This window comes from Manacus candei, unplaced genomic scaffold (genome assembly GCF_025592945.1).
Source record: "Manacus candei isolate 608988 ecotype Guabito, Panama unplaced genomic scaffold, ASM2559294v1 h1tg000067l, whole genome shotgun sequence".
Classification (NCBI taxonomy): Eukaryota; Metazoa; Chordata; class Aves; order Passeriformes; family Pipridae; genus Manacus; species Manacus candei.
In genome coordinates, this window is record NW_026138115.1 from 3,569,627 (window position 1) to 3,584,178 (window position 14,552).

At 42.1% G+C, this 14,552-nt stretch overlaps 1 protein-coding gene across 6 annotated transcripts in view; it reads left to right on the forward strand.

Moving 5' to 3' along the window:
• Nucleotides 1-325: 325 nt before the first annotated feature.
• TC2N (tandem C2 domains, nuclear) overlaps nt 326-14,552 on the forward strand; it is a 39,074-nt gene continuing 24,847 nt past the window's right edge. The window contains exon 1 of one of the 6 annotated variants that reach the window (XM_051806673.1): nt 326-912. The gene's annotated coding sequence lies outside the window, so the exon portion shown is untranslated. Of the gene's footprint in view, nt 913-995; nt 1,135-13,653; nt 13,778-14,552 lie in introns of those variants that run through there. The other 5 variants (XM_051806674.1, XM_051806669.1, XM_051806671.1 and 2 more) reach the window with 5 other exon arrangements.

Genomic DNA, 14,552 nt, shown 5'->3' on the forward strand with positions numbered 1-14,552 from the left:
CCATTAACAGGAATCAGAGCTACTCTGCTATATGATACCCAGTACTTGTGACTGGCTCTATGCAGAGATGAACAGAGATGCTTTGTTAGCTCAAACACTATGAGTCTGTGCTTTTGGCAGAGGGTTTCCCTTGCAGTGGCTCTGGAGCTCGAAGTAGCTGTGTTATACTGCATGATGACAGGCATGAAATTCTTAGTTAGCAGCAGGTCTGTGGTGCTATAAAATTTAAAATGAAAAATATCGTAATAGAAAAACTACAGTCCTGGTGGATGGGGAATCCACGGAAGACCTCAAATCAAGAGTCACTGTGCAAAACTTCAGACTGGAAATGTTCATGTTCTCAGAGTGTAAACAGCATTTATTTCGGGAAATACACCCCATTTCCTACCAATGTAGCCCCACCTTCTGCTCATATTTGCCTTCTGGGGTACTTCAGCACTTCTAGTTATAAAAACTGGAATCGAGGAGAGACCACCTTGAGCCTCCCAGAACTTTTCCTTCCTGCAAGAAAATTTCCAAACCAGAATTTCCTGATGAAATTTCTGAACCAATCCCCTGTGTGTGATCCGTAAATTACCCTACAGACTACGCACTCCTGTGGCAGGGGCTTTCTCATGTGTCCATATAAAGCCTAACTTGACAGGGATCCATATTCCAACTAGACATGCCATTTTCTAGGAACATTGTAAAACAAGAAAAATTCGCCTTTTCTCTCTGAAACAGACGCCCAGTTGTGCTTCTAGCAAAGCGAGGGGCAGCTCTGGCACCGACTTCGCAGGTGTCATGGTCCAGCAAGCGACAAAGAAGAGTCACCGGCAGCCGTTTGGAGGCAAGTCTGCCCCAGTGAGTAGCTCTGGCGAGGCGGGAGAGTCCCAGGGCGGCGGGGAAACTCCCCCTCCGCGATAGGGATCGGTGAGTAAGCGCTGTGGGAGCGCACCTGGCGGGCGGCGGGGCTGGCAGTGCCCGCTGCGAAGGGCAGGAGGGGGCCGGGCGGGAGGGAGGCAGAGCAGCCCGGGGAGAGCGCCGGGGCAGGGCAGGGCAGGGCAGCGCCGATCCGCAGGAGCTCCGCCGGGCAGGAGGCGGCCGGCGGCGGCCGCGAGAGTGCAGAGGGGCGGCCAGGAGCCCTCCCAGCAGGTACCGCGGGAGCGGGAGCGGGAGCGGGAGCGGGAGCGGGAGCGGGAGCGGGAGCGGGAGCGGGAGCGGGAGCGGGAGCGGGAGCGGGAGGCTCGGGCAGTGCCCGCCCGGGGGCCGCGGAGAAGGGGCGGGCAGGGGCCGCAGGAACTGCCCCGGCGGCGGCGGCCGCGTGTGCCGTGCGGGTCTGTATTTCCTATCGACTTTGAGAAATGAAAGCAGGCAGAAAAACAGGAACTGTTTCGAAGTACTTTAGAATTAAATCTTCATGTAAATTTGGTCAGAGATTAGGTTGCGCTTAGAACGGTTTCAAATTGGTATTGCTGTATGAAAATGTCCTTGTAAAAGCCAGATTTTCTGTGTGAATTAACAGCTAAGCGTTGCCATAGGCCAGCAATAGCTAACTAGATCACCTTCTCTAAGAACACTTGAAGTAATTAGAGATGTGGTTAAGCCAAAACTCAGAAGTTGTGAATACAGCTGGACAGAGTTTCCCTTTTGTATGGGGTGAAATTAACATCAGAAAATACTTGTTTACTGAAGTTATAACCTGCTGTATCCAAGAGCACTGCTAAAGCAGCAGGTGTGATTGCAAGCAGTTTCAAACGGTCCTGTTCACAGTGTACTTTTTGAATGCATACCATAAAGCTGGATTCCTGGGTGTGTAAGACCACTCGTTATTAAACAGCAGTCTGAAATAAATATCTCAAATTAAGCTGGTCTTGTAACTTTCCTTTGATGTTGAAACATACCTAGTTGGATGGAAACATCTCATTTGATGCATTTCTCTAGATAAGAATGGAAAGGTCGATATTGTGACCGTTCCTGCAATGTACACTTCCTGTCAGTGCCACTGTAATTGTGCAGGAAGAGAATAGGACCTCAAGGGACTTCTGCTAGGCCACAGCTGTCAAGTGCCTGGGCATGTAAATGATCTTGTAAGCACCAATGCCTCGGAGCTAGATCCTTGCAGTCCTAACCCTAGGTCTCTGATCTGTGCAGGCTCAGGTTTTTCCTAGTGATATTTGCTGAATGCATTGAGGTCTGATGCTTGATGTGCCTTTAGTGTTTGTAGTGTTGGTTAGTTAGGTGACCAAGCTGTCCAGGCATGCAGAAGCAGTGTTCCTTGACAAGTTGCTCTTGGAGAGCCCAAGAGTCTTTAGATTACATATAGATGATCAGGACCACTTAAAAAACATACAAGGGAATACATTGCCAGGCCTTTTTTTCCCTCCTTCTTATTCTTTCTAGGTTTTGTGTATAGCTGTTAGACAGATGTGAAGAGTCAAGTTCTGAATTTGCGTCTTTCATTTCTCAAGAGAGTGCTGTTCTGGGCTGGTGGTCTCTGGCTCCTTACTTAGGAAACTTTTTTTGCCTTGCTTTCAGTACAGAAATATTCATTAGGTGAGCTGTGATCTTACAAGTCGGTGGCTAGGGAATGAATCCAGAAGTGAGAAGGTTTGATTTCTAGTCCTTTTTCCAACTGTATGTTAAATATTAAAATATATATTTCCAGAATACATGTGGTTAAGCAATATTTAATTTCAATAACAATATATTTATTACTAAAGTGTCCCTTGATTCTTGCAAATATTTATAAAAATGACACCTACTAAAAACGCTGTACCCAAAGGGTATGTTGGACTCCACAGCCCTTCCCTGCATTTAATTTAGATGATGGATCCCCAGGTGATTAATTCCTCTTCCTTCCTATGCTATGGAAAGAATGAATGTGGACAGGATTGCTCAGTCAGTCATGTGTGTGTGTAGACTATTAATTTACAGTGTTGGGAAAAACACAGCGCCAGTTAGGCACTGGCCTCTTTTTCTTTGTCCTAATCATTAGGCTTGGTCGTTTTACTTGTTCATTCTGCCATTTGTTTAGTGTCAGTTGGTTTGCTTTCACTCAGCCTCCGTTCATCGTACTCCTAGGTGGTTTACTCTCACTTGTATGTTACACTAAATGCACTCCCCAGGGTTGTGGGTTGGCTGTGAAAAGGGCAGTCCTGCTCTGGCCCTTTGTTTTCCACACTGCATTCTGACCCCACCTTGTGCAGTCAACCACAGGGAGAGTTGGAAAACTGCTTTTTTTTTTAAAGAAAAAAAAAAAAGGTTGTTTATTCTGGTCATTTGATTTTGTATCTAATCAGTGAGCTGGGCCAACTCACTGTGCAGCTGCAAGTTTACTGGATCCTACAGGAATGGCTGTTTGCAAGGGAGAGCCGAACTGCCCCTCTGGTAGCAGCCAGTCCTTTAAGCAAGTTCAGGACAGGCAGATGCAGCCCCCACGTGTGGGGGCAGAGCCAGAGGATCTGCCTTGGAAAGGACAGCCTCAACTAAGAAGACAGACTTTGGCTAGCTTAGACCTCCTGTCTTGCTGTGAATCCTTCTTGCTGTGGCTTATACCAGAAGTACCCTTTGACTTTGGTGGAATATTTATTGAACTTGTTTGCTTGATTAAGGTGTTATTTACTTCATTTAGTGAATTTTACGTGAAGCATATTGCTCCCCTCTTCAGACTCTTGTTTAGTTTTATGAAAGAATTGCTTTGTTTACTCTGAATTGCTATCTCCCTTGATACCTTAAATCTGGTAAATATTCTAACTGTAATCTAAGTAGGACAACACCCAATCTCTGTCAGCAGGGAATTTAAGATCTCATCTCTTAAAAGTGAAAGACAAAGCATGCTCTGACTTCCAGTAGGACAGGCTCTGTTTGAGTTAAGCGGTGTTGTCATTCCAGTTAGTAATGCCGTTCAGGCTCAATCAGAAAGATTGCTTACGCTGAGAAAAATTAGGCTGATAGCGTTTTGCAGCCAGGATGAATCTTCCAGCCTAAACCAAGGAGCCTCATGTGGGAAGATGTTCAAAACCTGGATTCGGTTGAGCTCATCTGTGTTGCATCATATCCCTTACTAATCTCAATACATCAAACCGTGCAGAATTAGTGAGGATGCTTCTCTTAAGCTTAGCACGAGTATTTGTTTGCCTGTCATTGCAGATGAAGTTTACCCTAATTCGGTGCCAAAAAAAAATTATGTTGGCAATCTGATGCTTATCTTTCCTGTAAATTGTACCCTGGTGATTTTGTTTTGAATCTTTGTTTTTCAGTGATCTAATAGCCACACTTAAACTGGAGAGAACAGATAATTAGATCCCAAATGAAGGCATTTGATGTTTGGGGGGTTCTTGTGATCATTGCAATGAGTTTTAGATTTGGCCTGAAGGGCAAGTTCTGGAGATGCTCCTTTGGCAGTTAAACCAGTTTTGAAGTCCAAAAAAGCACCATGTCCCAGTGACCTCAAAACCTTTGAGGCACTCTGTTGATTTAGCATCTGTGCTTTGGAGCCTGGAACCTGGATGTGAGCTGGTGCAGTGTGCTGCAGCCTGGAAAGGGGGTACCGAGCTCCCTACCCAGCTCCCCAGGGCACCATGTTGGGCCCCAGAACGGTGGAACAGCCTCATCCAGCACGGTGTGCTTGGGATACATTAATGCACATCTGAACCACGGAGAGCTAGAAGGTTGCTTGGCTTTTGTGTGACAGCCTCATCATCAGAGCTGTGGGAGGGTCCCTTTTGCCTGCAGGAATGCAAGCCCTCTCTCCCACAGAGTTCTCATGCCTCTGTGCTGAGGGGCTGCCTGTGGCTTTGTCCACCCTGCTTGTTGAAGCTGGGTCAGGTGGTTAACGTGGCCACAAATGGCCCAGCCCTAGACCAGGGCTTGGCAGGGGCTAGAGGGGGCAGATAAAAAGGGGTCTAAGGATGAGTTCTTGTTACAAAGTTCAGACATTCAGTCTGCTATGTGTGTATGTCTTCCAGTGAGGAAAGTGCCTGCCATGCAGAGAGAGGACAGTTAGCCAGAATGAGGTTTGAAAGTTGCTTGAGCTAGCAGCGCCTTTGTGGTTAGTGGTGAACTGATACAAAAACAAGTTGTGTTTCCTGTTTCTGAGAGAAATTGTGTTGTTTAGCACTCCTAAGTGACAACAAAACATTCTCAAGACCAGTTTCATTTTGCAGTTGAGGAAAATTCTAAAACTTTTAATTCTGGGTTGGATTCATTGGGGCTTTTTTCTCCACGATTTACTTTTGCAAAAGGGGATTGTTGGCCTCTAGATTGGGAACTCTCTGTGAGTTTCCTGTTCAGGTTCTCTGTCTGCTCAGCAGTGAACTGAGTAGCTAAAAATTGTCTTCCATGAAGTCTTGATTAAACACACACCATCTCCCTGAATTATCCTGACTTTCGTTCAGTTCAGTGGTATGTGTACTTCTAGATCTGGTTTCACCAATGTATGAAGTCATGGGTTCAAAATCTCTTGTGAAGAGTGTTGATTTAAACTCAATAGGATTAAAAAAACCCCTTACATTCTGTAAGGGTTACATGCTGTAGCTGTTGTTCACTGTGTCCTTAAGCAAATCTGTCCAAATGGAAAAAAGGGAATGGTGGGTTCATGCTGCCAACTTCTGTTCTCATGACCTCTGTCTTTTCAGGAGGGAGCAGAGTCTTACCACCATCTCCCACAGTTGTAGCAGCATTTGGCCGGTAATGATTGGGATGTCAGATACTGCCATTAAATTGAGACTGTTCTGATTTCTGTTGGTTTCTCCCAATGTTTATACAAACTCCTTTAAAAATGCTTGTTTTATGCAGTGCCTGGTTACCACTTATCTGCCTGGGCAGCTGCCAGCTACTCCAGACAGTACAGCTCTCCAAGAAGCACTGGTGGGGCTGGTAAAAGTGGTTCTGTGTCCCTGGTCTGGGCAGATTTAATGCAAAAAGTAATAAACAGTGGTACCTTAAAAAGACAGGATTCTTCTGGACTTTTATTTCAATGTGTGTTTAGGCAGCTTCCTGAGCTCAGTACACATGCCCTGCAGTGCCATACTCCCAGTCTGGTTTGGATTTGAATTAATTAAGATCAGTTCCCATTTCCTTTTCTTGATTCATTCATTTAATCTGTTTTCATATATGAGATGTACTGCAGTCACCTGTTTCCTTTCCTAATCTCAGCCACAGTCTTTTCCATTTCATCTGTGCAATTTATAGGTTTCCTTCCTCTCACCACAGTGCTGTAACTGGTTATACAGGGATAGTATGGAGCAGACCTGCTGAACAGGGAATCCTCATCCAGTGGAAACTCCATAATTGACAGGTTTTTTTGGTTTTGTCATGAAACAGAAGAATAATAATTTGTAAAATAATGATCAGAAAACTGCTTCACCTAAAACAAAGCAGTAAATGTGTGCATGTATATGTAAAGAAATATTCCATCTTGGCTCTTGTAGGTCAACAGTTTTAATGGTAAATGAACCTACTTTTCAATGCAAAACTGCTTGGGTTTTCTTATCTTTTTTTTTTTTTCCTGAAATATACAGGAAGAGCTGTTTGCATTAGCTGTCTGATTGTTATATGTGTATCCATGTGCTTTCTGTATGGCTCTGTGGTCATGGCAGAGGCTGAGGAGTCCTGGATGCCATTCAGTGCTCTTTTTCAGCGTTGCATTGAATTGGTTTCCAAGGGCCATCTTTTCAAAACTAGACACATTTAACCATGTTAAGGAACTCCACAGGCAGATGCTCTTGCCTAAAATACCTTCTTCTTGGCTGTCCTGTTGAAAAATGAATCCAGATGTTTCCAGTTTTCTTTGGTATCAGAGCTGTAGAGGGACTGACAGTTCTATTTTTGTGGCTTCCTGGCATTACGGCAGAAGGACAAAAAATTGGATTAAAACTTGACACAGAATACATAAAGAAAGTCTTAAGTTTTAAGTTACATTATAAAGTAACCGTCAGTGATTGTCATGATTTGTTCCTAATCTGCTTAGAGCAAAGGACTTATCTTATGTTGAATTCTTTCCATGTTCTCATCAAAAGCCAAATTCTTTTTCCAGATATTCCAATCTCTTCAGCTTTCTTTTCTGGTGTCCTGACTTCAACTCTTGCTTTGCCGTTTTCCATCTGAATCCAGAGTGGTCTGCAGTCCAACATAATGGATTTATTCTTTTGTGTTTACTGCCCCAATACATACCATATTGTACATCCTTGTCCAAGCCAGTGAATTTATCTTCGGTTCAGAGGAACAGTGTTGTCAGTTCAGTAATTGGATGAATTGGTTCCTTGCCTAATGCAGCATTAGGAAGAAACACTATATCAACTTTTACAGCCCAGAGCATAGGGGATTCAGCATATTAAAATCCCAAGTTTTAAGCTTTATCATGGGATAGATTTATAATGTTTCCCTCTCAACTCAAATATAAATCTCACACGAGAAAAACTGGTTCAGATTTATGGAAATTGTTCTTTTGGCCCTTGTAAATGATATTATTAATCTTTTGCGTACTGGGGTAGGATTGGAGTAAGTCTGTGTTTAAGGGCTGCAGGTGCAAGGCTATAATGCTGAGCCAGAGTCAGGGTGTCCCTGGGGACCATGTCAGAAGGATAACTTTGGATCGTGTACTCGTGCCAGGACTTGTTCGCCTTCTCCAAGGGGTGCCTGGAAAGCAGGAGCAGTTGTTCCTGTAGCACAATAGCTCAAGCACACACACCTGCTCAGCTTTATTTTTCTTCAGGGAAGTAGGCAAGAGCAATTAGTTCTTCTTTGTGATGTTCTCTGTTCAGTGCTCTTGTGCCTGGACTGCGAGTGCAGATGTGCTGAAAGCCATTTGGCCTCCTCCAGACTGGAGCCCTGGGAAGAAGCAGCTGTTGAGCTGAAAGAGACCACAGCTAGATTGCACAAGTGATCTTTCTGTCGAGTTCAGCTCAGGGCCTGCACAAAGAGAGACATATATTAGATCATCTTTGTCTGGGCAGAGAAGCTGGAGGGAGAAGGGAAAGTTGTAGTGTGACATGGCATGGTCTCTCCCAACTGCATGCAGGAAAATGTGGCTGCTCCAGGAAAACCCTTGTACAGTTAGAGCTAGACCTCCTTGGCAGGAGGGGGTCACAGTGAGTTCTGCTTGGGGGTCACAGTGAGTTCTGCTTTTACTGCTGTGACAACACCTGAGTTTTAAGAATTGACATCCGAGATCGTTTCCTTTGACTCAGGAGAGCTTGCTAAAGCTGAATAATATTTTTATACAGTTTTATACAGTATTGAGCACACCTGCTGATTACAAGGGTTTTAAACTTTACCTGCAACTGTTATCTTTAGGAGAGCCGAATAAACAATATCTTACCTGAACACTACAGCAGTCATCAGAGGGAGAGTGGAGATGCTGTCTGTGTGGAGGAGACTCCCATCTTCCTCCTCTTCTCCACGTGCTCAAAATATAATTAGGAGGATGCAGAGCTAGTGGTGGACCAGGAACAATTTGGGATGTCAATACAGTGCTGTAGGAATGAGAGCAGTCTTGCCTTTACAAGTGGTAATTAATGAAATATTTTCTCACCTTAGTTTATCCTGTGATACTGTTGAGTCTGAGGTGCACAGTTCACTTGTGGTGTCAGCCTGAGAGAAACTGGTCAGAGAAGCAAGATAATGTTTTGAGAAGAACTATACAAAACAAACTTAAATGGTGTAAAACCTACAGGTTTATACTTGTCTACATGGCTTGCTTTGGTCAACTTAGCTTACTGAAGAGAAATACAAGAGAAGGTTAGATACTAATATTTTAAGATCTGAAGGAAGAGATGCTACTTATAATTAATGCTCAATTTAGCAAGACATAAAAACTAGGGGGAAAATAAGGCTGGAGACAGAAAGTTAAGATATAAATAGTGAAGGAAGTCAGCTATTGGAATGTTTTCTGAAATAAAACTTCCCCCGATGGGCTGCTGTGTCATCATTTACCAGTGCTGGAAGGTGCTTCCTGTGCCTCAGCAGTTAGTGGTTTGTTTGCATCATGGAGTGTGACACTCTCCCCAGCAACTTTTTGCCATCTATTTCTGTTACCAGATTCGATTGTGTAAGTACTTAAACAACTCCATGAGGCTCTTTGCCCCAGGAAAGCTGTGCAACGGTCTGTCAGAAAATCCCCATCAGCTAAACTTCGTTAATGACATGTGGTCTCCTCTTCAGTTTTAAATATGTAATTATAGTCTTCATTTATTTGTTGCGCTGGGAGAGTTTTGCATCTCTTCATTATGTTTCTGTTGAACTGTTTCTGAGATGTTTTCCACAAGAATGGCTATCTGGTTGTGTCCTTCAGAAGCCTTCTCATAGGCTCTCTTTTTCTATTGTGTCATTTCAGCATCTCCTTTGTGATCCACTGCTTTCAGAGTGAAATCCATTTCTCTTTCCAGGCACAAAAAGAGGGAAAGCCTCACATTTTTTTAATTTCCTTGGAAGGCAGAGGAAGTGGAATAATCCCTGCGTGTAAATTCCCAGAGCTTTCATGCTTTTCCCAGAGTTGCAGCTACAACCAGAGTAGGCAGGTGTATGTACACACCCACACCCACTAGTTACTGCAGATATTGCTATTGTGGGGTTCTTCCAGAAATCGGTATAGATAGGAGCCTTTTATCATGCACCTCGTAGGTGTGTGTTGGCATGACATTTTTTTTTTTTTTTTTAATTCCTCTTCCTCCAGACAACCTGTTGCTGCTGAGGTTTATGATGAATAGGAACAAAAGCTTGTGTCCTCTCATTTCACATGCTCAGACCCACTTGAAGTACCTCTCTCTCATGCGTGGGTGGTACAAGTCAGATCTACCTACAGTCCCCAAAAAAACTGAAGTTTGTTTTTTTTTAAACTGTGGGCTTTATGTTGATGGTAAGTGTGTGCCTGTGCGTGGCCCTATGTGTCTGTGTGGGTGCATGTGCTACCCTTGCTGCTACAGCAGCAAAGTACCTGGAGGCAAATTTCTCAAAACTATTTAAGCTGTTTTACTAGTGTGGGATGGTTTTGAGGTGCAGTGGTCACAAGCCACCCCTCTTCAGATGAAGAGCTGTGCTCAGAGAAGTGCCCAGCTCCCAGGTGCTCTCCCCCAGAAACAAAACCACAAAACAGCTGGCTGTGGAAGTGAAACCTTTGGCAGCATCTGCTCTATCAAAAGATAATCCATCTGACCTGCATCAGAAGCAGCTTTTGGTGTGCTGTGTTTCTGTCAAACATCTGGAGACCTGAGGTGGTACTGTTACGCTCTCTGAAGGATTTATATGACTGGGATTGACTGCATCCCCTGGATCCTAAAGGCAGAAAGGCCCAGAGGTAGCATAAACATGGTGTTTGGCTGAGGTGTGAACTGGCAAGCTCGAGCTCGCTTTCTCCACAGGGCAGATCCTCAGATGTTGCAAAGTGTCCTGGCTTCTGGACTTGTAGACACTTATGTCATTCAACATCTGTCCCAAATGCTTAATAACAACCAATCATCCCTGTTTCCGGATATTTTCTTTTACACATCCTGCTTTGTGAGAACTTACTGCTACTAGAATTTTGCCGTGATGGGTCTCTGAAATGCAGATCTGAGAATGCATTTTATACATTTATGACTGGCAATAAATCTCAAAACATTTGAAACCACTGGTTTAGCCAGCTCTCCCTGTCTGAGAACAGCTATTTCACCTTTGTTTCTACTGCATAGTTTTCAATGTGTTACCTGTTCAACTCCTATGGAACAGTGCTGTGACTAAATGCAGTAAAATCCACTGGCAGCCTACAAACATGTTGCAAAACACACCCTTTCCTCATATGGCAGCAAAGACCTGACATTTCTTTTCAAACTGCTTTCAGCTTTTAATATATAATATTGCAATCATCCGTTTTCTGTCATGTTCTTTTCATTTAATGAGTTGTTGAAAATATTTACTTTCTTCTCCAAACATCTCTGTCTTGTAATCGTTCTGGAGGCATCTGGAACTAAAATCTTTGATACTCTGTTTATCTGATTTTAACTCAGTCAAAATTTCTATCAGAGAAGTCTGGAAATCATTAAGATAATTTATGTTTTCCATCTAAACCCATTAAAATAATAGTGATTGTAATTCTCTAGGCTCAGTGTATGTGTGTGGTTGCTTTCTAAACTTTGTCGTTTCCAGGATGTTCTAATAAGCTTGGCTCTTCTTTTGCCTTAGTGTGGAAGTACAATTGCTGAGTTACGATTCATTATCTTACTTTGCCTTGATACTGGGAAGAGAGAAATTAAAAGGGTTACTGAAATTGGTGAAAAACACCAAGAAGGGGAGAATTTGAGACAGAGTGACAAGATCTGGGTTCAGTTCCCTCTTCTCCTGCAAATTGATTTCTCTCATTTTTTGTCTGAAAATGAGGGATAATTCTCCTTTTCCCCCATCGTTTTCTCAGTCTAGTATCTCCACAATGGAAGGTGTCTTTATCCATGCATATTGCCTAACAAAAACTGACTCCAATATACAGAGATAGCATCAAGGGGTCCTAACTTCTTGTTAAAATGGATGACATTACTGGGAAGTCAGTACTAGTTTGGATTTCGGGGGGGAACCTAAAAAGTATCTCTGCAGTTCAGGTTTATTTCACAAATGCATTCCCAGATGAATTCATGTTAGTGCAACCTTTTAACAACTGTTGAATATTATACTGAGGATTTTTGAGTAGCCAACACCAGAAAAAAGTTCTGGCATGTGGGATAAGTTTAACCTTTGATAGAAATGTCAACTTCTGTCAAGACCATTAAATACTTGTTTAGTCTTCGACAATATTTTTGCTCATTTTCAGTTAATAAAATAGTCAATAGAACCTACTAAATTTCTTTCTCTCCCACATGGTTAAGAGGAAACTTTTGCATGCAGTGAAAATTGTATAACTAACTGTAGGCAGTTTGGAAAATACAGATATGAGAAAATATATTAACTGGGAGCCAAGCCATCTAATTTACTGCCAGAATTGCTCTTCTGAACTAAACCAAAAAACAACTGTATTTATTACTGTAGCTTAGTTAAGTGATTAAAATTTTTAAAAGTATTTGAGACGATCCATGTTGTGCTTTCACAAACAAAGCCAAGTGCTCTAAGCAGAATGAGGGAGCACCGTGTCTAGATGGTGATGGTCTGTCCCTCAGCAAATGCTGTCATTTTTTTTGTAACGTGGCTGTGGTACAAGTCCAGGAACCCAAGTGCAAGATTTGTCACTGAGACCACTACATTTTTAAGCATAAAGAAAGTGTAAACTGTGCTCTAGTCTCTTGCTCTTGGAACTGTCTTTTCAAAATCCTGTATTTAAACTAAAACTCTTAAGATATGTGTCTATATACTTTAGCACTGGCTACTGATACAGCCTTGCCTACAAAACAGTAATCTGTAAATAGTATACTGTTTTGTGCGGTAGGCAGTGATGAATTGCTTTATATTTGTCTTCAGATAGAAAAAAATGTATGAACATTTGCATATTGATAAATGGGGAAAAAAGATAATGATTAAAGACTATATCACTGAGCCCTGTGATGCAAAGGCAACTGCTTGTGACAGATGATTTATATTTGTTTATTTGCTCATATTAATGGTTCCAGCTAAACAGTTTACTATCATGAACTGAATTTTCTCTGATGCAGAAAAACTAATTTTTCCACTTTATGTAGCTGGAAAGTAGGGTGGTGTTACTCACATTTGGTTTCTTCACCAGCAGTAGCGAATAAATTCAATCTGGACATCTTAAGATAAAAGTCTGTTTTGCCTGTGCAAACTGCCACTGAGGCTTAGATACCATTGTTGCAAAGCTTAGAGCAAACAGAGCAGCTGTTTCAGCCCAGTTTAAACATGGTGAGCAAGAGTGAAGCATATTAACTCCAGCTGTGTACTGATAACAGCTGGGAAGGAAAATCGCTGCAAGGGAAGCCTAAGTAAACTAGAAGACTTAGTTATCATGAGTGTGCCTCTAAGGGAGGAGCAGCAATGAAAATCTGATCCTTAGAACCATGGAGGATTTAATGAGGAATTCCCATGCCTCTTTTTGTGCTTCTGTGAAGATGCAGAGCAGGTTCTGGAGGTTGTGGCATTGCCTCTGAAGATTTTTGATGCAGATCTCATGCTGTACTTACACTCATGGGCAATTTCGAGACCAAGGCAAGTACTGAGTGATGGATTCTGTGCATCCATTCTGTATAATGGTGTCCCTTTTAAAGCAGAATACTGCACCGCTGCCCTGTCTGATTAGAGACTATGCTGTAATCTCTTCAGTAGCCTACATTATTCCAGAATAATATGTACCAGTATTCAGGCTACTTCTGAGGTTTTTATATTTGGGTACTTGTATTTTGCTCTGTTGAACACAAAGAGCAGTATAAAACTAGAGGAAATGATAAATATCTCTCAGTGGTAAACCCAGCAAAAATTATTCAGAGAAGTTGTATTAAAGCAAATATTTCCTTAGGTCCTTGCTGCAGTAGAATAATGGTTTACCTAGGTTTAGGTTTAATGGGAATATATTTTAAGAATTTCCTTCTGATCAATCCTTTGTGATAGCTTACGATTAAGAATAATTCTGGAACAGTTATGCAGTTGTAGTACTAAACCTTCGTTATATTTCACACTAGTATTTTAAAGATAACAGGTTAATGTAGGGCTTCCTTGTGAAGGTCTCAGTATGTCAGTGACTGCAAAGGCCCAAAACATAAATAGCAGTACTGGAGGTACTCTGTGTTTTCCTCCTTTATCCTACTTGTCTTTCCTGTCCCTTCAACTTATGTTCCTGTTCTATTTGGTGTCTTCTAACCTCCGTGGAGTTAAAATCGTGTCTTGGGTATGTTCTACTAAGAACCTTGTGTACTTTAGATGGATGTAAAAGGACTAGACTTACACAGCTAAAGTTTTGGAAAGGAGGCAACACAGCTGTCTGTGTTCTTCTGAAAAGAGAACATAAGGATATGAATAAAGACATTTAAATGAGGCCAGTTAGCATTGTCATAAAGTTCTTTTAATGTTAACCAGCTGTTAGAGACTTGTTCTCATTCTTTAGTAGATTACATGCCTCTTATTTTGCTGAAAGTCAGCGTGCTCTATTTCTGTATGCACAGCAGACAATTATATAATAAACCAGGTCTTCAGTTTCATGTGTATACAATTATGAGAAAGCAGTAGTTCCTCAAAGAAGGCAGTTTTGGCATCATTCATAAAGAGTGTTTTCAAGTTAAAAGTATGGACTATGTTGAGTGAAAAAATGTAAACACGTATAGATGTATGTGAAAATAGTAGAGGAGCGAAAGAGGATAGGAGAAACATGAACAAGGGAAACGGAATAAAAAACACATCTTGCAAATGACTTGACAAGACCACATCAAAACAGCTGTAAAGCTGGGTAAACTCTAAAGCCCAGTGGCATGCACAAATATGAGGACAATTTTAGTGTTCCCAAAAGACAGGGACCTGTCTGAGTGGGTTATTGAAAGTATTTGGATGCTGTATGTTAGTTATTGTCTCTTTCCTTATGTTTTTATATAAAAATAATTTGTCTCAGAGAGAGAAATCTGATGGCTCTGATCTTTTTATGACTGAAGTAACATTCTCATTGGGACTGT